The sequence below is a fragment of the Rattus norvegicus genome, chromosome 9 (genome assembly GCF_021556685.1).
Source record: "Rattus norvegicus strain SHRSP/BbbUtx chromosome 9, alternate assembly SHRSP_T2T, whole genome shotgun sequence".
Lineage (NCBI taxonomy): Eukaryota > Metazoa > Chordata > Mammalia > Rodentia > Muridae > Rattus > Rattus norvegicus.
Genome location: NC_141542.1, coordinates 10,919,288 through 10,944,094, shown reverse-complemented (window position 1 = coordinate 10,944,094; position 24,807 = coordinate 10,919,288).

Sequence of the window (24,807 nt, the reverse complement as noted above, 5' to 3'; positions counted from 1 at the left end):
ACTCAGGAAAAATGGCTTACTGGCGGTTCAGCTCTGGTCCACGGGCTTGCACAGTCAGCTCTCTTATACACTGAACCATCATCTTGGCTTTTATATCCATTTTAAAAACGGAGTTTTATTTCCATGTTCTCTTCTAGGGAAAGAGTTCTTTGCCTTTGTAGCCTGCATTCCTTAGTGTGATCCTTATTTAGAAAATGACATGAAACTCATTAGAGGCTTCATAATTCTGTAAATAATGGAGGAAGAAACCCCGGCATTATCCACCAAGTAAGTAAGAGACATATAATCATAAACTTGTCTAAAAGCCAAGAAAACTAGATATAAAGTGCTAGTTCTCGACCTCTTCAGAGAACATTTGATGATCACATTTCAGAGTCAATTGTCTTTACCAAGCACTGCATAGAACCACAACCTGAAGTTCCCCGTGAGCACAAGTGTTGCTGTTGTTGTTGGTGGTGGTGGTGTTTCATGTTTAAGGAAGTAAACATGAAGGCTTGTCCTATAAGCCTATGTCATGTCATAATTATTGCCTTGCTAATTAATAGTTGCCAAAAGATAAATTGGAGCCCCAGCAGCCTTGGGTGTGGTTGGAGCTGTGGGAGACCAAAGGAAAATGCAAGCGATAAATGCTATTTTGGTCCCCAGCCTGTGAGTTAGTCCTATCATCCTCACAGCTGTCACTGTCCGGTGAGGTTAGTTGCCACAAGCATCCTCTTGAATATATGTGGAAATGCATATTCCACATACGGGCCAAAGGGAAGCTACAAAAGCTTTTTAGTGCCTAATGTGTGTAGAGCAGTTTTGCGTAGAAGACCGTTTAGTTGGGGTTTCCCCAGGTGATGCCAGAACTGATTCTGTCTTCCGTGATTCTGCAAAATGGATAATTACTAATTTCTGTTTTAACTCTTTCAACTCCTGTTCTAGTGAGGAAGAAAGACTCACTGAACTCTGGGTTTTACTTTTCTTTCCCTTTCTTCTTCCTCTGAGGCAGATCCTCACTGTATATCACAAAATACTCTAAGGCTACAGTCTTGGCTGGCAGGGTCTTCTTGCCTCAGCCTTCTGAGGTCTGATATTAAAGTGTGTGTCCCCTGGCTTGGTGCACTGAAGACTGTAATTGCACATTTGGGCCTTGGGTTGAAGGTGTCAAGGACAAACTCAGAAGATGCATTGCTCGAGTGAGAGAAAAGGACGGACATTCAGCATTAATGAACACATGGATATTAAGACAAATTTGCATCCCAAATGCTTTGTTTTACAAAAATAATCCCTTCTATTCTGCAACAAAACAAATATGTAGTATCTAGTATATATTTTCTTGTAGTCATTTAAATTTATACAGTTACACAAAATTAACTGTTTTGGTGGTAATTGCAGATAAACAATTTTATTTTCCTGAATGTCCCTGTAATGAGTTATTCATATTGATTTTAGCTACTCAAGGAACAGAAAGTGACTTCTAACTGAATGGGATAGGTGAGGTAGAGGTGGATAATCTCTCAAGAACAGTTGGCTATAACCTCTGGTGAGTCCTCCTTCCTGGGATTAACATAGGTCCTAGCATCTGACCAGAAATCAGAGAAGTAGATCCATTATCAGGTCTAGGCTCATTTCTTAAGTGTCCTACTTTTTAAAATTTCAATATCACTTTATTCATTTTCCTTTTTTACCCATTAATTTATTCACTTTACACTCTGACTGCTGCCTTCCCTTCTCCTGGTACCTCCTCACACAGTCCCTTTCCCCATTCCTCCCTCTCCTCCTTTGAGAGGATGAAAGCCTAGAGATTCCCCAACTCTGACACAACAGGTCTCTACAGGGCCAGACAAGTCCTCTCTCACTGAGGCCAGACAAGTACTACTTTGACATGATGACTAATTTGGTTTTATTCTTAAAGAATGAGTTTAGACTAGGGACTCATGTGGTATGACTGCCATCTAGTGGCCTCTGGCCTTTATTACAGCTTTGTAACAGAAAGTGTTCAACAAGTGAGCACACACACTGCAATGACATAACTGTTAGAGGCTTCTGGTGGGAGATATTAGCTCAGTGAAAGAGTTTCTGTTTTATCCTTATAATAACCATGATTAAAATTGTCTCCCACTCATGGCTTTCTCACTTGGGGTTTATAGCATTATCCAGGAAAACACATAGGCATATCCTTGGCCTTTTATTTGTGAATGAAATCAAAATCGTTGAAATTAGATGGCACATTCAAAGATTCAAATCAACCAAGATTTTCTTGCTTTAATGGTAATTTATAGACGAATGTATAGATTTGTATAAATAATAGTTACATATTCGACTCCATTATGGCTCGACGAAGTATGTCTTGGTGATGGCTAAAAGGCTGTATATAGGATGCCAGGTAAACAGCCTGAGCTACTGACAGCCAATCCACCTGGGTTTGGCCCTGGTCCCTCTACATAAAGTGTTGTGCAGGTTTTGAGTATTGGGGGAGGGGAGGCTGCATACCTCAGTTTCTTTATCTGCCCATAGCTCTTTCAAGAGCTATGCCATACAAGGAGGTATGTTTCATTCAGTAGAAAATGAACTTTTGTATCCTTTGTTGTGTAGCCAGAGAAAGCTGTAGGCTTTATTCATGCCACATAATTTGTAGTTAAAAAGGAGGAATCAAAACCCCATCCCCGTTGACTCATTTCTCCTATGCGTCAGCCAAAACAAGCATACTTTTCTTTTCTACGCTGGAAAAAAATGCCTTTCAAGGATCAACACATAGAATTGGCCAAAAAAAAAGAAAACACGTGGGGAGAGGGAAAATGAATGTTATCAGGAGTTTTCAAAAAGCAGGAGCACTGCCAAATGGTTTGTGAGGAAAAGCATCTGCTGGTGGGGCTCCACTCCCCCACTCTCCCAAGCTGTACTCAAGGAGCCAAAATGAAGGGATATACTACAACTGTCTGAATGACTGAAAAAAGAAAAGGAGTTAGGGCTCTCTAAGAGACCCCCAGACACACAACCTATGACTATTGTCCTTGGTTACTCCTCCAGCACCAGAAATGAAAGGTAAGACTCTACTGCTAAAGAGAGCTGCACTTCAGAAACGGCCCAGAGGCCTCTGAGCTGGAGCTGACCAGAAAATTCCTCCCCAAGGACTAGTTTTTATGGCACTGGAAGGAATCATGCAAGTTTTCAAAGGAGGAAGGAAACCAGCCATCCTACACAGGCATGACACCTATGACCCACATCAATGTCCCGTATGACACAATAACCCTAAGGGGCAGGCGTTAGTGGTGTGCATATCCTGGCAGTAACCAACAGCTCTCTAATTGGACTTAAGGCCCACAAAGCAAGAGGGAAACCGTGCCTGATACTAGAAACCTAGCTAACTACCAAGTGTTAGCAAACCCATGGTTATTGGAGGAGATGCTCTGACCAGATTTACTAAACCAATATAATCCCGACCCACAATCTATAAACATTTGTTCTTATAGCTACAGATAAGTGTACACTTCAATGCACATCAAAGAACTTTCTCTTTGCTACAGACAGAGACCACCAAGGGAAACCACAGCCAGTCCAAATGCAGAGCTATGGAACCAGTCTCAATGTGTACGTCTATAAAACACACCCTCATCTAGGGCTCCAGGAACATTGCAAAGTAGAGAGCAGAAAGATCGTAAGAACCAGAGGATCAGAGAGTTTCCTCTGAGCCTGTGTCTTCTGGTAATATCAGAAGCTATGACAGCCCAAACGTGAGCTGAACAAGAATGACACTGCTGAACATGCTACACTGGATGGGAGAAAGCCTCAACCCTAAACAAGAAATTACAGGCAACCACGGAAAGCTGAAGGTGGGAGCAATGGTCCTTCCCACGGGAGAGCACACCAATTGTTTGTCCAGTGCCAAACGTTCAGCCCTGAAACATCCACACAAGGAAACATTAAATGGGTTGAGGAAGTTATGTTTAATAATATAGTTATATTTAACAATATATGTGCATACACATATCTGCATGTAATAACACTTAATAAAAGGAGGCATTGATTTGAAAGAGATAGGAAGGGAGGGTAAATGGGAGGGTTTGGAGGAAAGAATGAGAAGGAAGAAACATTACAATTATAATCTGAAAAGAAAGAAAAATTAAATGAAAGCCCATTTCACTGCATAATGAATTTTACAGACAGGATATACAGATAGGCCAGATAGAATATACAGCAATAAAAAAGTTAGCTGGCAGTCAGGTTATCTCCAGAAGCCAGCTTTGGCAGATGAGATTGAAGGTCACTAAAATGACATACTCAGTGCTCGTTGGCCCTTATGGCAATTATTGATGAAACCAATTAATTAAAATATGTAATTAGGAAAAAGCCACCTGGTTTTGTAAATACACTAGTGCTAGTTAGTTCTGTGTCAACTTGATACAAGCTGGAGTCGTCTGAGAGGCAGGAAACTGGATGGGAAATTGCCTATATCAGCATGGCTAGAGCGCATCAGCTAGGAACCCAACTCCTGCACCGCCTTAATGATTCCCAGCTGCTTCAAAAGGTCAGGGAACAGCTCACTTACGTGGGACAGTCTTCCATGTATTTTCCCTTGTCTGCTTCCTCCACCCCTTCCTCTATGCTGTGCCACTGTATCTGTAGACTGGGGAAAGGGAGCAGCATGTCCCTTTAAACAACTAGCTCACAACTGTTGCAGTCAAACCAGGCACTTATCAGAGCAGCCAGGCACATGCTTGCTCTCTAAGACGTTCAGAAACCTGCCTCAGGGCTCACATTTTCAGAAATAGTCACAAGCTGTATCCTCATTAATTCAGATACCTATGGTACTATTAAGGACAGAACACCTTTGTAGAACCAGGTACATCTGAACCTGAAGACTGGCTTCAGCATTGTCTGGTTGGATGTACCTGTTACTGCTCTGATCTCCTCCAGTCCCCTAGGAATCAGGCTTATTTTCTCCCAGTCATGTGGAGTACCATTGGAATGTCCTGAGCTGTTAGCTAGCTGTCTCTGAAAATGACAGGACAATCAAATGAAGACATTGTCTCAACTTAACACCAGTTTGTGTCAGGCTAACATAAAACTGACGGGCACATGCAGACTCGACTTTTTTACCCTGTGGTCACATAGTAATGTGGGAGCTATGGCTCACTGTCCCGTACCTGAAAATGATTGATTGCCCTGAATATCACCAGCCAAGGAACGATCAGGCTTCAGGCTTTGAAGAATCATTTTATGTATGCATGTCAAGTTTGCAGTTCAGAACTTATAAGTTGACCCATGATAGGTCAGGTGGTACCTATGTAAGGTCCTTTTACACAGAGTAGCTACTCATACAAATTACCTCCCCCCTCCCTTGAAACTGATCAGGATTTCCCTGCAACAGAACACCATAACCCAAGCAACCTGGGGCTAGAAGAAGAAAGCAGAAGAAAAGGATAAAATTGTTGTTCCTTGGGCAAGCTTAGAAGCCAGGATTTGTACCAGGATAACCACTTAATCCTCAGCCTCAGGCCCTGCTCTAGTCAGTCAATCTCTATTTTTGGCTGATGGCTTCATCTTCTCTAGCACCAACAATTATTAAATAGATTCCTGAATTTATACCTATATCTTAAACATTTATGACTCCTTATTATGGAAAAGAATTTTGTGATCTGAGCCAGTCATAATTCTTCAGTAGAGTAAGGTGTTTCAATTAATTAATATAATAAACAACCCTGTTATCAAAACCTCATTCTGTGTGCCTTAAATTTATGTGTAGGAAGAGGAACCTATACAGTGAGTATATTGTCTTGCCTAAGACAATAGGAACTTAAGGAGGTGTAGTTGTGCCCGGGAGTAGAGCATCTCTGTGTTTGGAGACTCCTGCCAGGTCAGTGCTGCCATCCATACTAACGTCTGTTCTGTTCCAGTCAAATTTTTCTTTTGCAGTGTTACTGTGATTTAGGAAAAGAGGCATTCAATTTGCTTCTTGCCAGTTTTCATAGTAATGTCCGCTACTGCTGATAACCAAGGCAACTTTCTATAAGATAATATTTCTCAGTATAAGTAAAGAATGACAAAGGAATAGGAAGAATGATGATACAAGATAATGGCAGGGAGAAGTGGAAAAGCGATTTTCTTGAATTATTGCTGCTGGGGTGATACTGCTTGCTATTAAAGCTAGCATTATCTGCACTAAGTTGCATAAACTCCAGACTCCATAACAATCGTCTATTTCTCTAAATCTTTCCAATCTCAAAAAAAAAAGAAAAGAAAAGAAAAGAAAAGAAAGAAAGAAAACTCAGTATAACAAAATCAACCCTTTCTGTTTGCAGTGGGAAACCACACTTCAAGACTTGAACTTCCAGGATAATCTGCACAGTCCTTTGGTGCAAAAGACCAAGATATTTAGCCATAATTATTGAGGTCATCTTTATGATGTATGGATATAACAAAACCCTTTTCTATGAGGAGCCATGAACTTTTAAGATATGGCCAAAAATTTAGGAAGCTTTTTAATAATTGTTGTTGCAAAAGAAAATGAAGCCGTCAGCCAAAATAGTAAGGTTGACAGACTAGAGCAAGGCCTGAGGCTCAGGGATAAACGGTTACACTGGCGCGTGCCCTTGCCTCTCTAAACTTGCCAATGGAACAACATTATCCTTTTCTTCTAGTTTCTTCTCCTGGTCGCTTCCAAATCTGAAACAGTAGAAGTTTTCTCTATAGTCATTATCAAAGTATAACTTAGTTTTCAAAAGAAAAGTAGGAGTGTCATTCAAGGCAAATGGAGATGGCTCAGAGGCTAGGAGATCATATAACTCTCAGCCTGTTATTATAGTTTTAGAAGGTCTTTCTCTAGCCTCTATGAGCACTGACATGCACACACACATGCATGAACACACACACACACATTTTAAAAATGCATCATTCTCATTGTTGTGAATAGTACTACACTGATAAAGATGAAGAATTGTATCTATTGTTGCCACAGGTGACATCTTTCGTGTGTATTTTCTCTTCTTGTGTTGCTGCCACCTATTTGCCTTCTCAAAAATATTAACTAACATGGGGGTGGGATTGAGAGTTTGGATTTAATGTCTTGGTCTCTCATTTATTAGTGACATGGCTTTCACTTAGCTATGAGTCTGAGAAACTAAGTAAATCTGCAATGAAGAGTCAATGTTTTCAATCATGTAATACCTTCATTTTAAATCCACTTATAGTGTTCTTTAAACTCTTGCTTGTATCACTGTTTTAACAGTTAATCTCAAACTTTGAAAGTTTGATCTCTTTAACCCACTCAGATTTCCTTCAGTGCCTTCCCTACTTAGTCCCTAACAAGCTTACCAAACCTACTCTGTTTGATTCTCACCCCACACTGAAAGTGCAATGAGACACAGATACTATCGTATAGAAATGCGTGCACACCCCTTCATGTGTCATTATGGTGTATACTTTTATATTTACATCCTCTGAGCCCACAAACACAGCATTATTAGTTTTATATCCAACTGTCTTTTAAATTAATTGAGAAGAAAAGAGAAAATTTAACATTATATACATTTACGCGTTAATACATTTTTAAACTTTATAATATATTTATAAAATAAGGTCAATTGGTACTCTGCATTTCTGAATGGAAAATAGAAACTATATGAAATCTTTTGTTTTTAGTCTAGGGCTTCCTGTTAGTATTTTTTTTCTTGTAAAAGCAGGCTAGTAATGAACTTATATTTTCTTTTGCATTACAGATTAACTGATACAGGATTAGTAGTTGGCAATATTACTCCTTCAACATTTTGAAGGATGTCTCTGGCATCAAGTTTTCCTATCATCTGTTAGTTTTAATATGAGTACTAAACAGAACTTCAGCTCTGTTACTCAGTTGGTGGCTGATTTTTATTTTTATTTAATATTTTCTCCTTTGTGAGTTGCCACTGGTTTCTTCCTTGATGAGTTTGAGTGTGATTCTCTTTGTGTCTCTCTGATCTTCAGTACACAGATCAGTGATTCAGCCTTGAGAAGATGGGTAGTGAAGTTTTAGAATTGGTCAGACTTTATGGCCTCCTGTATTCCTCTTGTTTCCCTCTGGCTGACTTCTCACTACACATGTTGGCATGCATGAAATCTGAATGTCTCTGAATCTATGTCTATATTTGTCTTCATTCATTCATTCATTCATTCATTCATTCATTATTTTATTTTAGTTCATCACATTTGGTCATCATTCTTCTGCAACTTCAGGTTTGCTGATTGTCTCTAATGCCACTTTAAGCCTGATATGTTTTAGTGATGTTTTCTTGTTTTTAATTGGATTTTTTTATTTACACTTCAAATGTCATTCACTTTCCCGGTTTCCCATCCATAAGCTCCCTATCCCATCACCCTCCCCTTCTTCAATAAGGGTGTTCCCCTACCCCAACCATACCCACTCCATCCCCAACATTTCCCTACAGTAGGGGTCCAGCCTTGGCAGGACTAAGGGATTCTCCTCTTATTGGTGCTCAACAAGGCTATCTTCTGCTATACATGCAGCGGGAGTCATGGGTCTGTCCATATATAGTCTTTGGGTAGTGGTTTAGTCCCTGGGAGCTCTGGTTGGTTGTGTATTGTTCTTATGGGGTTGAAAACCCCTTCAGCTCCTTCGATCTATTCTCTAATTCCTCCAACAGGGACCCCATTCTCAGTTCAATGGTTTGCTGCTAGAATTCACCTCTGTATTTGACATGCCCTGACTGAGCCTCTCAGGAGACATTAATACAGGCTCCTATCAGCATGCATGTCCTGATTTCATAAATATTAACTAATTTTGGTGGATATATATATATATATATATATATATATATATATATATATATATATATATATATATGGGCTGTATATCCAGGTGGGGTAGGTTCTGAATGACCATTTCTTCAGTCTCTGCTCCAAACTTTGTCTCCATATCCCCACCTGTGAATATTCTTCTTCCCTCATTTAAGAAGGACAGAAGCATCCACAATTTGGTCGTCCTTCTTCTTGAGCTTCATGTGGTCTGGGGATTGTATCTGGGGAAATTCAAGCTTTTGGGCAAATATCCACTTATAAGTGAGTGCATACCGTGTGTGTTTTCTGTGGTTGGGTTACCTCACTCAGGATATTTTCTAGCTCCATCCATTTGCTTATGAATTTCATGAAGTAATTGTTTTTGATAGCTGAGTAGATCTTCATTGTATAGATGTACCACATTTCTGTATCCATTCCTCTGTTGAAGGGCATCTGGGTTCTTTCCAGCTTCCGGCTATTATAAATAAAGCTGCTAGGAACATAACGCAGCATTTTCTTTGTTGTATGTTGGAGCATCTTTTGGGTATATCTCCAGGAGAGGTATAGCTGGGTCCTCAGGTAGTGCAATGTCCAATTTTCTGAGGGACCTCCAGACTGATTTCCAGAGTGGTTGTACCAGTCTGCAATCCCACCAACAATGGAGGAGCGTTCCTCTTTCTCCATATCCTTGCCAGAATTTGCTGTTGCTTGAGTTTTTGATCTTAGCCATTCTGACTTATGGGAGGTGGAATCTCAGTTGCTTTTATTTGCATTTCCCTGATGACTATGGATGTTGAACATTTCCTTAGGTACTTCTCAGTCATTAGATATTCCTCAGCTATGAATTCTTTGTTTCGCTCTGTACCCCATTTTTAACAGGGTTATTTGACTCTCTGGACTCTAACTTCTTGAGTTCCTTGTATATTTAAATATTATCCCACCACCAGATGTAGAATTCATAAATATCCTTTACCAATCTGTTGGCTGCTGTTTTATCCTAATGACATTGTCCTTTGCCTTACAGAAACTTTGAAGTTTTAAAAGGTCCCATTTGTCAATTCTTGATCTTCAAATATCTGTTATTGGTGTTTGTTTGAAATTTTCCCCAGTGCTCATGTGTTCGAGACTCTTCCCCACTTTTTCTTCTATTAGTTTGAGTATACCTTGTTTTATGTGGAGGCCCTTGGTCCACTTGGACTTAAGCTTTGTACAGGGTTCGATTGTAAGAGTGGTTCAATTTGTGTTTTTCTACACTCTGACCTCCAGCACCATTTGTTGAAAATTCTCTCTTGTTTTGCATTGGGTGTTTTTACCTCCTTGGTCAAAGATCAAGTGACTATAGGTGTGTAGGTTCATTTCTGGGGTTTCAGTTCTATTCCATTGATCTACCATGCCCAATACCATGTACTTTTTATCACTATTGCTCTGAAAAACAGCTTGAGGTCAGAGATGGTGATTACCCCAGAAGTTCTTTTATTGTTGAGGATAGTTTTCACTATCCTGTTTTGTTTTTGGTTTTTAATTCCAAATAAATTTTCAAATTGTTCTTTCTAACTTTATGAAGAATTGGAATTCTCATTGGGAATTGCATTGAATCTGTATACTACTTTTGGCAAGATTGCCATTTTTACAATCTTATTCCTGCCAATCCATGAGCATAGGAGATGTTTCCATCTTCTGAGATCTTCTTCAGTATATTTCTTCAGAGATTTGGTGTTCTTGTTATGAAGATCTTTTACTTGCTTGTTTAGAGGGAAGTCAAGGCAAGAACTTGATATTACTAGACACATCACATCCAATGTCAAAAAGGGAAAAAATTATGTATGTGTGTCTGATAGTTGAAGACTTACACTTATGCTTGCACAGTCTAGGATTCTCTGACTAGGGAATAGTGCTACCCACAGTGTGCTGTATCTTAGTCAATGTAATTAAGAGCATCCACCCTAGACATGCAAACAAACCCAGACAATTCCTCTTTTAGCTGCTCTTCCCAGTTGACCCTACTTCATCCCAAGGAGACAATTAAAGTTTACCTATACACTACAATTAGGTCCTAACTCTCAAAGGTTTTAGTGCCTCCTGGAAAACTCCATTTGGAAATCAGTGACCATCTTGAGTCAATGAAACTAACAACATTCAGGTAACATCCTCTAACATATGCCAGACTCTGTTAAAGTGGAGATAGAAAGTTAATGAGAAAGTCATCAGTCATAGCTCTATTAAACCCACAATATGACCCAAATCCTGTGGGAAAGAGAGCTGAACACCCAGAAGTGCAGATGTCCTGAGACCACAAGACAGACTGCCTCTTCTGCATACCTCTGCCCACATCCCTGATCCAAGGGGAAACTGCACAGTGGTCTGGACACAGGAACATAGGAACAGTCAGCTGCAGGTACCTGTGGTTCTTGTCTTCACCCAGGACTGAACTGAACCAGCCAAACAGTTCTCTGCATCCAAATCCTGTGAAAGAGAGAGTTAGACCATCAGAAGGGCAGACACTCCTGAAAAATCAGAGGAGACTACTCTCTGCCCACAGTCCAGACCCAAGAGGGAATCGTCTAGTGCCAACTGTGCCCCCTGGGTGCAAGGACTTAGGAGCAATCAGAAGCAGAAACTTTCTGATTCCTGCCCGCACCTAGAGCTGAAAGACAGTCACCAGGAGCACCTACATATCAGAGAGCAGAGCACCTATTCTCAGAAAAGGCGGAAAGAAAACAGGAAAACAGTTCTGCAGGAGAGCTGACACAGAGGCCTACAGGAGGGTCAAGTGACTCTCAGAAACAGCAAGACAAGAGAACACCAGAGACAACCTGATGGCTAGAGGCAAGCATGGGAACATAAGCAACAGACACCAAAACTACTTGGCATCATCAGAGCCCAGTTCTCCCAACAAAGAAAATACTGGATATCCAAACACACTGGAAAAGTAAGATTTAGATTTAAAATCACATTTCATGATAATGATGGAGGACTTTAAGAAGAACATAAATAACTCCGTTAAAGAAATGCAGGACAACATAAATAATCAAGTAGAAACCCTTAAAGAGGAAACACAAAAATGCCTGAAAGAATTACAGGAAAACACAACCAAACAGGTGAAGGAATTGAAAAAAACATCCAGGATTTAAAAATGGAAATAGAAACAATAAAGAAAGCACAACGGGAGACAACCCTGGAGATAGAAAACCTAAGGAAGAGACAAGGAGTCATAGATACAAGCATCACCAACAGAATACAAGAGATAGAAGAGAGACTCTCAGGGGCAGAAGATACCATAGAAAACATCGACACAACTGTCAAAGATAAGGTAAAATGCAAAAAGCTCCTAACCCAAAACATCAAGGCAAATCAGGACACAATGAGAAGATCAAACTTAAGGATATATTCAACAAAATTATAGAAGAAAACTTCCCTAACCAAAAGAAAGAGATGCCCATGAACATAAAAGAAACTTACAGAACTCCAAATAGATTGGACCAGAAGAGAAATTCCTCCCGTCACATAATAGTTAAAACAGCAAATACACAAAACAGAGACAGATATTAAAAGCAGTAAGGGAAAAAGGTTAAGTGACCTATAAAGGCAGACATATCAGAATCACACCAGACTTCTCACCAGAGACTACGAAAGTCAGAAGATCCTGGACAGATGTCATACAGACCCTAAGAGAACACCAATGCCAGCCCAAGTTACTGTATTCAGCAAAACTTTCAATTAACATAGATGGAGAAACCAAGATATTCCATGACAAAACCAAATTTACACAATATCTTTCTACAAATCCAGTTCTACAAAGGATAATAGATGGAAAACCCCAACACAAGGAGAGAAACTACACCATACAGAAAGCAAGAATATAATTTCCTTGCAATGAAACCAAAAGAGAGACAAAGAAACATAATTCCACCTCTAACAAAGAAAATAATAGGAAGCAACAATCACTATTTCTTAATATCTCTCAACATCAACGGACTCAATTCCTCAATAAAAAGACATAGACTAACAGACTGGATACGTGAAGAGGACCCAGCAGTTTCCTCCTTGCAGGAAGCACACCTCGGAGACAAAGTGAGACACGAGTGGCTGGAAAACAACTTTCCAAGCAAATGGCCTGAGAAAGAAACTGGAGGTGCCATTCTAATATCAAATAAAATTGACTTTCAATACCCTTGGCAGGGAAGGGAGAGGCAAAGATTAAAACAGAGACTGAAGGAACACCCATTCAGAGCCTGCCCCACATGTGGCCCATACATATACAGCCACCCAATTAGACAAGATGGATGAAGCAAAGAAGTGCAGACCGACAGGAGCCGGATGTAGATCTCTCCCAAGAGACACAGCCAGAATACAGCAAATACAGAGGCGAATGCCAGCAGCAAACCACTGAACTGAGAATAGGACCCCCGTTGAAGGAATCAGAGAAAGAACTGGAAGAGCTTGAAGGGGCTTGAGACCCCATATGAACAACAATACCAAGCAACCAGAGCTTCCAGGGACTAAGCCACTACCTAAAGAATATACATGGACTGACCCTGGACTCTGACCCCATAGGTAGCAATGAATAACCTAGTGAGAGCACCAGTGGAAGGGGAAGCCCTGGGTCCTGCCAAGACTGAACCCCCAGTGAACTAGATTGTTGGGGGGAGGGCGGCAATGGGGGGAGGGTTGGGAGGGGAACACCCATAAGGAAGGGGGGCGGAGGGGGATGTTTGCCCGGAAACCGGGAAAGGGAATAACACTCGAAATGTATATAAGAAATACTCAAGTTAATAATAAAAAAAACATTGACTTTCAAACAAAAGTGATTAAAAAGATAAGAAAGGACACTTTATATTCATCAAAGGAAAAATCCACCAAGATGAACTCTCAATCTTAAATATCTATGCTCCAAATACAAGGGCACCCACAACCATAAAAGAAACTTTACTAAAGGTCAAAGCACACATTGCACCTCACCCAATAATAGTAGACTTCAACACCCCACTCTCATCAATGGACAGATCATGGAAACAGAAATTAAACAGAGATGTAGAGAAACTAACAGAAATTATGAACCAAATGGGTTTAACAGATATTTATAGAACATTCCATCCTAAAACAAAAGGATATACATTCTTCTCAGCACCTCATGGAACCTTCTCCAAAACTGACCATCTAATCGGTCACAAAACAGGCCTCAACAGATACAGGAAGATAGAAATAAGTCCATGCATCCTATCCGATCAGCACGCACTAAGACTGGTCTTCAATAACAACAATAATGACAGAAAGCCCACATAAACATGGAAGCAGAACAATGCTCTACTCAATGACAACTTGGACAAGGTAGAAATAAAGAAAGAAATTAAAGATTTCTTAGAATTTAATGAAAATGAAGATATAATATTCCCAAAGTTATGGGACACAATGAAAGCAGTACTAAGAGGAAAACTCATATCTCTGAGTGCCCGCAAAAAGAAACGGGAGAGCATATGTCAGCAGCTTGACAGCACACCTCAAAGCTCTAGAACAAAAAGAAATAAATTAACCCAAGAGGAGTAGAAGGCAGGAAATAATCAAACTCAGAGCTGAAATCAACCAAATAGAAACTAAAAGGACTATACAAAGAATCAACAAAACCAGGAGCTGGCTCTTTGAGAAAATCAACACGATAGATAAACCCTTAGCCAGATTAACCAGCGGTCACAGAGAGTGTATCCAAATTAACAAAATCAGAAATGAAAAGGGAGACATAACAACAGAATCTGAAAAATTAAAAAAATCATCAACAAAACTGGAAAATCTGGAGGAAATGGATGATTTTCTAGACAGATACCAAGTACCAAAGTTAAATCAGGAACAAATAAACCATCTAAACAATACCATAACTCCTAAAGAAATAGAAGCAGTTATTAAAAGTCTCCCAACCAAAAAGAACCCAGGTCCAGATGGGTTCAATGAAGAATTCTATCAGACTTTCATAGAAGAGCTCATATCAATACTGTCCAAACTATTCCACAAAATTGAAACAGACAGAGCACTACCAAATTCCTTCTATGAAGCCCCAATTACTCTTATACCTAAACCACACAAAGATCCAACAAAGAAAGAGAACTTCAGTCCAATTTCCTTTATGAATATTGACACAAAAATAATCAATAAAATTCTTGCAAACCGAATCTAAGAACACATCAAAACGATCATCTATCATGATTAAGTAGGCTTTATCCCAGGGATGCAGGGATGGTTTAATATATGGAAAAATATCAATGTAATCCACTATATAAACAAACTCAAAGATGAGAACCACATGGTCATTTCATTAGATGCTGAGATAGCATTTGACAAAATTCAACACCGCCCATGATAAAAGTCCTGGGAAGATCAGGAATTCAAGGCCCATACTTAAACATAGTAAAAGCAATATACAGCAAACCAGTAGCTAACATCAAACTAAATAGAGAGAAACTTGAAGAAATCCCTCTAAAATCAGGGACTAGACAAGGCTGCCCACTCTCTCCCTACTTCTTTTTGCTTTTTTTTTTTTTTTTCGGAGCTGGGGACCGAACCCAGGGCCTTGCTCTACCACTGAGCTAAATCCCCAACCCTCACTCTCTCCCTACTTATTCCATATAGTATTTAAAGTCCTAGTCAGAGCAATCAGACAGCAAAAGGAGATCAAAGGGATAAAAATTGGGAGGGAAGAAATCAAAATATCACTATTTGCAGATGATATGATAGTGTACTTACATGACACCAAAAGTTCCACCAGAGAACTACTTAGCCTGATAAACAACTTCAGCAAAGTGTCAGGGTATAAAATTAACTCAAACAAATCAGTAGCCTTCTTCTTCTCAAAGGATAAATAGGCGGAGAAAGAAATTAAAGAAATGACACCATTCACAATAGTCCCAAATAATATAAAATATCTTGGTGTGACTTTAACCAAGCAAATGAAAGATCTTTATGACAAGAACTTCAAGTCTCTGAAGAAACAAATTGAGGAAGATCTCAGAGGATGGAAAGATCTTCCATGCTCATGGATTGGCAGGATTAATATAGTAAAAATGGCCATTTTGCCAAAAGCATTCTACAGATTCAATGCAATCCCCATCAAAATTCCTACTCAATTCTTTATAGAGATAGAAAAAGCAATTTGTAAATTCATTTGGAATACCAAAAAAACACAGGATAGCAAAAACTATATTCAAGAATAAAAGAAATTTTGGGGGAATCACCATCCCTGACTCAAGCAGTATTAGAGAGCAATAGTCATAAAAAAAACTGTATGTATTGGTACAGAGACAGGCAGATAGATCAGTGGAACAGAATTGAAGACCCAGAAATGAACCCACACACCTATAGCCACTTGATCTTTGACAAAAGAGCTAAAACCATCCAATGGAAGAAAGATAACATTTTCAACAATTGTGCTGGTTTAACTGGAGGTCAGCATGTAGAAGAATGCAGATCGATCCATTCTTATCACCATGCACAAAGCTTAAGTCCAAGTGGATCAAGGACCTTCACATCAAACCAGATACACTCAAACTAATAGAAGAAGAAGTGGGGAAGAGTCGAACACATGGGCACTGGGGAAAATTTCCTGAACAAAACACCAATGGCTCATGCTCTAAGATTAAGAATCAAGAAATGGGACCTCATAAAACTGCAAAGCTTTTGTAAAGCAAAAGACACTGTCATTAGGACAAAACAGCATCCAACACATTGGGAAAATATCTTTACCAATCTTACATCTGATAGAGGACTAATATCCAAAGTATACAAAGAACTCAAGAAGGTAGATTACAGAGAGCCAAATAACCCTATTAAAAATGGGGTACAGAGCTAAACAAAACATTCTCAGCTGAGGATTATTGAATGGCCAAAAAGCACCTAAAGAAATATTAAACATTCTTAGTCATCAGGGAAATGCAAATCAAAACAACCTTGAGATTCCACCTCAAACCAGTCAGAATAGCTAAGATAAAAAACTCAGGTGATGGAAGATGCTGCTGAGGATGTGGAGAAAAAGAAACACTCCTCCTTTGTTGTTGGAATTGCAAACTGGTCCAACCACTCTGGAAATCAGTCTGGAGGATCCTTAGAAAATTGGATATTGCACTACCTGAGGACACAGCTATACCTCTCTTGGGCATATACTCAAATGATGCTCCAACATACAACAAGGACACATTCTCCATTATATTCATAGCAGCCTTCTTTTCCAGAAACTGGAAAGAACCCAGATGGCCTTCAACAGAGGAATGGATTAAAAAATGTGGTACATCTACACAATGAACTACTACTCAGCTATCAAAAACAATGACTTCATGTAATTCATAGGCAAATAGAATGAACTAGAAAATATCATCCTGAGTGAGGTTACTCCATCACAGAAAAACACACTTGTTATGCACTCATTGATAAGTGGATATTAGTCAAAAAGCTCGAATTACCCAAGATGCAATCCACAGACCACAGAAAGCTCAAGAAGAAGGATGACCAAAATGTGGATGCTCCCACTCCTTTTTAAAAGGGGAAAAATATCCATAGGACGGGATATAGAAGCAAAGTTTAGAGCAGTGACTCAAGGAATGGCCATTCACAGCCTGACCCACATGTGGCCCATATATATACAGCCACCAAAACTAGATAAGATTGATGAAGCTAGAAAATGCATGCTGAAAGGCACCAGATATAGATCTCTCCTGAGAGACACATCCAGAGCATGCCCAATACAGAGGTCAATGCTAGCAGCAAACCACGAACTGAGAACAGGACACCCTTGGGGTGAATTAGAGGAAGGCTTGAAAGAGTTGAAGGAGCTTGCAGCCCCATTAAAACAACAATGTCAACCAACCAGAGCTTCCAGGAACTAAACCACTACTGAAAGACTATACATGAACCGACTCGGGGCTCCAACTGCATGCAACTTCCCCAGGGGAAGGGGAAGGAAGCTCTTGGTTCTGCCATGGTTGGACCCCCCAGTGCAGGGAAATATGGGGGAGGACAATAAGGGGGATGAATAGGGAGAATACCCATATGGGGGATGGGGAGAGGAGGGAATGGGGCCTTATTGACAGGAAACTGGGAAGGGGAATAATGGTTGAAATGTAAGTAAGAAAATATATCTAATAAAAAATTTTAAAAAAGAACCACATGATCATTTCATTAGATGCTGAGAAAGCATTTGACAAAATTCAACACATGTTCATGATAAAAGTCCTGGAAAGATCAGGAATTCAAGCCCTATAGCCAAACATAGTAAAAGCAATATATGGCAAACTAACTAAGATCAAAGGAAGTGGAGAGAAAGTTGAAGCAATCCCATTAAAAACAGGGACTAGACAAGACTGCTCACTCTTTCCCTACTTATTCAATATAGTACAGAAGTCCTAGCCAGAGCAATCAGACAATGAAAGGAGGTCAAAGAGACACAAATTGGAAGGGAAGAAGTCAAAATATCACTCTTTGCAGATGATATGATAATATACTTATGTGACCCCAAAAGTTCCACCAGAGAAATACTTAACCTGAAAAACAACTTCAGCAAAGTGTCAGGGTATAAAATTAACTCAAACAAATCAGTAGCCTTCCTCTTCTCAAAGGATAAAGAAGCTGAAAAAGAAATTAAGGAAATGACACCCTTCACAATAGTCTCAAATAATATAAAATACCTTGGTGTGACTTTAACCAAGCAAATGAAAGATCTTTATGACAAGAACTTCAAGTCTCTGAAGAAAGAAATTGAGGAAGATCTCAGAAGATGGAAAGATCTTCCATGCTCATAGATTGGCAGGATTAATATAATAAAATGGCCATTTTGCCAAAAGCATTCTACAGGTTCAATGCAATCCCCATCAAAATTCCTACTCAATTCTTTATATCAATAGAAAGAGCAATTTGTAAATTCATTTGGAATAACAAAAAGCCCAGGATAGCAAAAACTACACTCAACAATAAAAGCAATTTTGGGGGAATCACCATCCTTGACTTCAAGCAGTATTACAGAGCAATAGTGATTAAAAAAAAACTGCATGGTATTGGTCCAGAGACAGGCAGATAGATCAGTGGAACAGAATTGAAGACCCAGAAATGAACCCACACACCTATGGTCACTTTATCTTTGACAAAGCAGCTAAAACCATCCAATGGAAGAAAGATAGCATTTTCAACAAATGGTGCTGGTTCAACTGGAGTTCAGCATGTAGAAGAATGCACATCAATTAATTCTTATCACCCCGTACAAGGTTTAAGTCCAAGTGGATCAAGGACCTCCACATCAAACAAGACACACTCAAACTAAGAAAAGGAAGTGGAGAAAAGTCTGGAACACATGAGCACTAGGGAAAATTTCCTGAACAAAACACCAATGGCTTATGCTCTAAGATCAAGAATTGACAAATGGGACCTCACAAAACTGCAAAGCTTTTGTAAAGCAAAGGATAGTGTCCTTAGGACAAAACAGCAACCAACAGATTGGGAAAAGATCTTTACCAATCTTACATTTGATAGAGTGCTAATATCCAAAATATACCAAGAACTCAAGAAGTTAGACCCCAGAGAGCCAAATAACCCTATTAAAAATGGGTACAGAGCTAAATAAATATTTCTCAGAAGAGGAATATTGAATGGCCGAAAGGCACCTAAAGAAATGTTCAACATCCTTAGTCATCAGGGAAAGGCAAATCAAAACAACCCTGAGAATCTACCTCACACCAGTCAGAATGGCTAAGATCAAAAACTCAGGTGACAGCGGATGCTGACAAGGATGTGGAGAAAGAGAACACTCCTCCATTTTTGGTTGGACTGCAAACTGGTACAACCACTCTGGAAATCAGTCTGGAGGTTCCTCAGAAAATTGGACATTCCACTACCTGAGGCATTCAGTTATATCTCTCCTGGGCATGTACCCAAAAGATGCTCCAACATACAACAAAGACACATGCTCCACTATGTTCATAGCAGCCTTATTCATAATAACCAGAATCTGGAAAGAACCCAGATGCCCTTCAACAGAGGAATGGATACAGAAAATGTGGTACATCTACACAATGGAGTACTACTCAGCTATCAAAAACAATGACTTCATGAAATTCATAGGCAAATGGATCTTATTAGTAAATATTACCCTGAGTGAGGTAACCCAATGACAGAAAAACATACTTGGTATGCACTCATTGATAAGGATATTAGCCCAAAATTCAAATTACCCAAGATGCAATCCACAGACCATAGGAATCTGAAGAAGTAGGATTACCAAATGTGGGTGCTCCCACTCTTTTTTACAAGGAGTAACAAAAATATCCATAAGAGGTGATATGGAGGCAATGTTTATAGCAGAGACTGAAAGAACAGCAATTCAGAGCCTGCCCCACATGTGGCCCATATATAGATACAGCCACCAAAACTACATAAGATTGATGAAGCTAAAAAGTGCATGCTGACAGGAATCGGAGGTAGATCTCCCCTGAAAGACACATCCAGAGATGTTAAATACAGAGGTCCATGCTAGCAGCAAACCACTGAACTGAGAACAGGACCACCTTTGAGGGAATTAGAGAAAGGATTGAAAGAGATGCAGGGGCTTGCAACCCCACAAGAACATCAATGCCAACCAACCAGAGCTTCCAGTGACTAAACCACTACTAAAAGACTGTGGGTGGACTGACCCAGGGCTCCAACTGCATATGTAGCAGAGAATAGCCTTGTTGGGGCACCAGTGGAAGGGGAAGCCCTTGGTCCTGCCAAGGTTGGACCCTCAATGCAGGGGAATGTCAGGGAGATGTGGTAAGCAGTGTATGGGGGGGAACACACCCATATGGGGGAGGGGCAGGGGCTAGGGGGCTTACTGACAGGAAACTGGGAAAGGGAGTAACATTTGAAATGTAAATAAAGAAGTATATCTAATTAAAAAAAAACCCCATAATTCCTAACATGTCAGAGTGAAAAAGAAGAGTAAGGTAAAAGCTTTTCCTTTACTTTTAAAGATCTTGTCTCTATTGACCATTTCAATTTTTTTTGCTAGGTGTTAGACCGTTTTTTACTATAATGAAATGCTTAGTGCTTGGTAACCTTGTAAACACAAAGGATTTACTTAGCCCTCTCGCATTAGCTCTTCACTGCCCCTGGCGCCATCATGAAGATGTGCAGGAAGAAGAAACTGTATTGCTCTAGTTAAAGTCAGAGAGGGCATCAAGTGTCGGGCATGAGCTTGTAAAAACAACATGTTTTTATGAAACTTAAGTCTCCAACCCATGATCGTTTCCTTTGGCATTTCTGGCTATACCTTTACACTGGCAAACTGTGGATAAATCCTCCACCACCCTCTAGAGGGCAAAACCATATTAAAATCAAAACAGGTGGATGCACACATTAAAACATACAGTGAGATCTAAGACATCTAATGAATGGCTGTCAGTGTTGAAGCTTCCATTGTGACTTACATTATGTTGGTCTCTAATTTGCCAATGACTAACAAAACAAATGACCACACTTTCATTCTCAGTCTTTCCTGAAAGGAACATAGAACAGAGAAATGACTCCATTCTCTTTATTCTGACCCCAGAATCTACCCCCACTCTTTAAAATACTGCCTTGTCCCATACTCACTTACACAAATACTCTCATCAAGAAACTGACCCATCTATTTTCAACCAGACAGGTTATAGTAGTTAAAGTAACTTTTATCTGATATTGGTATTCTATTGTGCCTAGAGAATAAGCAAAGCTTATAATTTTCCAACACACAGAAGCTCTGACCTACATGTGGCAGGATATTCAAAATGATAATGAATAGGTTGATTGAGGCATCAAATACAGTTTTTATAATGTAATTTATTTCTGTATGGCTGCTTTCATAGACATGTATTGCAAATCACTGTACAAGTCATCAGAGTCTATCCAGCAAATACAATTCATTGCTATAAAAATGCTATTGCATATATTAAGAAACTACAGTTTCATGGAGCCGAAAAATGACTTTGAGCAGGCATATCAAAAAGTATGAAATAGTTGAGACACATTGAGTTGATTTCCTTGTTTTATTACAGAGACCATGTGGAATTGCAGACCAAAGACATAGATTTACATGCTGAAATGATGGATTATGCAGTTAGTCACAAAAAGAAACCAAGATAGTGACATCATTTCCCATTTTACAAGTAAAATGAGAGAAATAAAAGATACAGAGATGAACTGAAGAGGAGATAGATATCTCTTGTTTTCAAAGATTTATTTGTCCATTTATAAGTAATGTTTTCTCCTCCATCCCATGTATTCCAAATAGTTTATCACAGGAGAACCATTCTTGCTCAAGGGATGGGTCTGGACCTTTATCTTCAGAAAGCCCATCCTTATAGACAGTCACATTTTTGCTCCTAGATAAAAAACAATTGGTTTATGAAGCATAGTTGTTGTGGATGAATAGAATAGTGGATGAATGAGAATAAGATATGACTACTTGTCCACATTGTTGAAGGAAAGGATTTTACTGAAGACACAAGGGAGAGTTCAAGTGGAGGCATTTGGAAGAGTACAGAATAGTGAGAGAAAGTAATGGATTGAATGTGGCCAGCAGAATACACTGTAGATCAGGCCTGGTGGGAGAGAGATGAGGAAAGCTAGAGAGCAAGAAAAGAAAGAGGGAACCAGGAGCCAAGAGCAGAGGACCAAGCAGATAAAATGGCTAAAATGGCAGGTTTCTAAAGGGATCAGAAGCTGGGGGAAGGGGAGGGAAACTTGAGGTCTAGAGAAGTTGAGGGCGGTGAGATATGCTGAGAGGAACCAGAGCTCTATAACAAGTATCTATGATGCTGAGAGAGCTGACAGACAAAGTGTGGTTTGGTATGCTAAGTAGTCACTTTGGTTAGCCATTTGTCCTGAACTTCTTTGAGACATGATGGAGCATAATAATTTTTGAAAGAAGCATGGGTTTCAAGACAAATGTCCTAACACTGCTTTGCATGAGGTTTGTTTACTGTAATCAATGGAACCACCTTCTTTTGTCTCCAGACTCAGAAAAGTCAAGGTGGGTGTTCTGTGGGTATCAGCTTAGTTCAGACATAGAAGAATCTGAGTAAAATTTTGGTCCAGCTCATTCAAGAGCAGAAGAAACACTGAACTGGAGATGTATGTAGAGGTTAGAAGTGAGAAGTGCACAGGATTGCCTCCTGACATCTTCAGTTGTATTTCTTATAAAGCTACAGCCTGGGAAACCATGCTTCCCACAGTGGGAATAGGATATAATGAACATATCAGGCTTTAAAAACAATTTTATTCTCCCATACATTCTGACAGCAGTTTTCCCGCCTTCCACTTACCCTGGCCCCTCTCTCCACTACATCATGCAACATTTAAGTCACTTTTTTTGAGGATGAGGATGCCTTCTTCTGTTTGTTTTTGTTTGCCTGTTTGTTTTTCTTAAACAAATATTGCTTATGTTGTTTTTTGTGTGTGGCGTGAGTTCCAGTTTGTATGCATGTTTGTGTGGGCATAGCGTGTGTGTTTGGGGGGGGGCATGCATGGCTGACATCCAGTGTCTTCCTCTATGGCTCCTCCTTTATATATTATGTATGAGTGCTTCCTAAAGCTGAGATTAACCCTCTTAGTTGGCCTGGCTAGATAGCTCATTGCAGGAGTGCTGTCTTCACTTTCCCTTGCTGATTTTACAGGCTTTTTTTATAGTTTTATACGGTTTCTGGTGATAAGGCGTCTGTTTCTCACATTTGTACAGATGTGAGAGTCTGTGGATTCATCTCCCAAGCCCTGTGCATTTCTTAGACTGCCCCCCCTCACTCAGGAATACACAGGGATGAATAGTAGATGCTCATTGCTGCAGGTTATAGGAGAGCTAGCATTCTCCTTCAGATGCCATGGGATGAGTGTCAGAGAATGAGATTCTGTAGAGAACGGCCAGGTCTGCACATGACATTGCTTCTCCAATCTAAATTAGGAGACTCTCTGCTGCCTCCTTTCTTGTGACTCTTAATAGACCCTGTTAGGTTGTTCTGCTTTCTTGGGACTATCTTACTTCTTTTGATTTGCTCACAATTAACAACCTATGCTTTAGTTATAGTTACTAACATTCATTTTTTTTATCTAATAATGAACACTAAGCCCAGAGTGATGCTTACTGTGCTCTCTAGCCTCGCCCACCCTCAGGAGGAAGGAATTATATCACCCATCAGGGTCCAGTTATGTCTGCAACTGCATAGCACAAGATTTAAGACAAATTGGGCCAAAAATGATCAAAACAAAGGGATTCACTAAAACTCCACAGTGGAAACTCTGTATTAAACATTAGGACCTGAGTTGCAGAGAGGAGACTAAAACACAAACTGAGATTAAGACTATGAATAAAGAAGTTCAAAAAGCGTGCATGGCACTATATACCTGCCATGCCAGTAACTAGAGGCTGAGACAGGAAGATCTCAAGTTCAAGGCGAATCTGGGAATCTTAGTGTTTTACTGTTGTTAAGAGGCACCAGGACCAAGGCAGCTCTTATAGTTGGGACTGGCTTACACTCTTAGAGATTTTGTAGATTATCATCATGGCTGGAAGCATGGCAGTATGTAAGGAGACCTGGTACTGAAGGAACCAAGCGTTCTACATATTGATCTACAGGAAGCAAATGGAGACTGTGTGCTACTCTGAGTGTAGCTTAAACACAAATGACCTCAGAATTGCCTCTACTCTGATATATACTTCATTCACCAAAGCTACACCAAATTCCAACAATGCCTCTTAATACCACCATTCCCTATGGACAACATTCAAACATATGAGTGCATGAGGGCCATCCTATGAGACCACCACACTGGGTTATACTCTTCTGCACTGGAAATCTATAGCATAACAAAGCCATAGGTGTTAGAAACAGCTGCAAGTTATAGAGGAATGGAATCCACTGTTCCATGCAGTTTTAAGAGGACTGATGTGGGGTTAACATCAATGTAGTCTACACATTTGTTGGAAAAACTAAAAGAACTTCCAGTTTTAAGTCCAGTGAAAGGTAAAGTTGAGATTTTAGTATTATTCAATAAAGTGTGGCTGAATAAGAGTGAGAG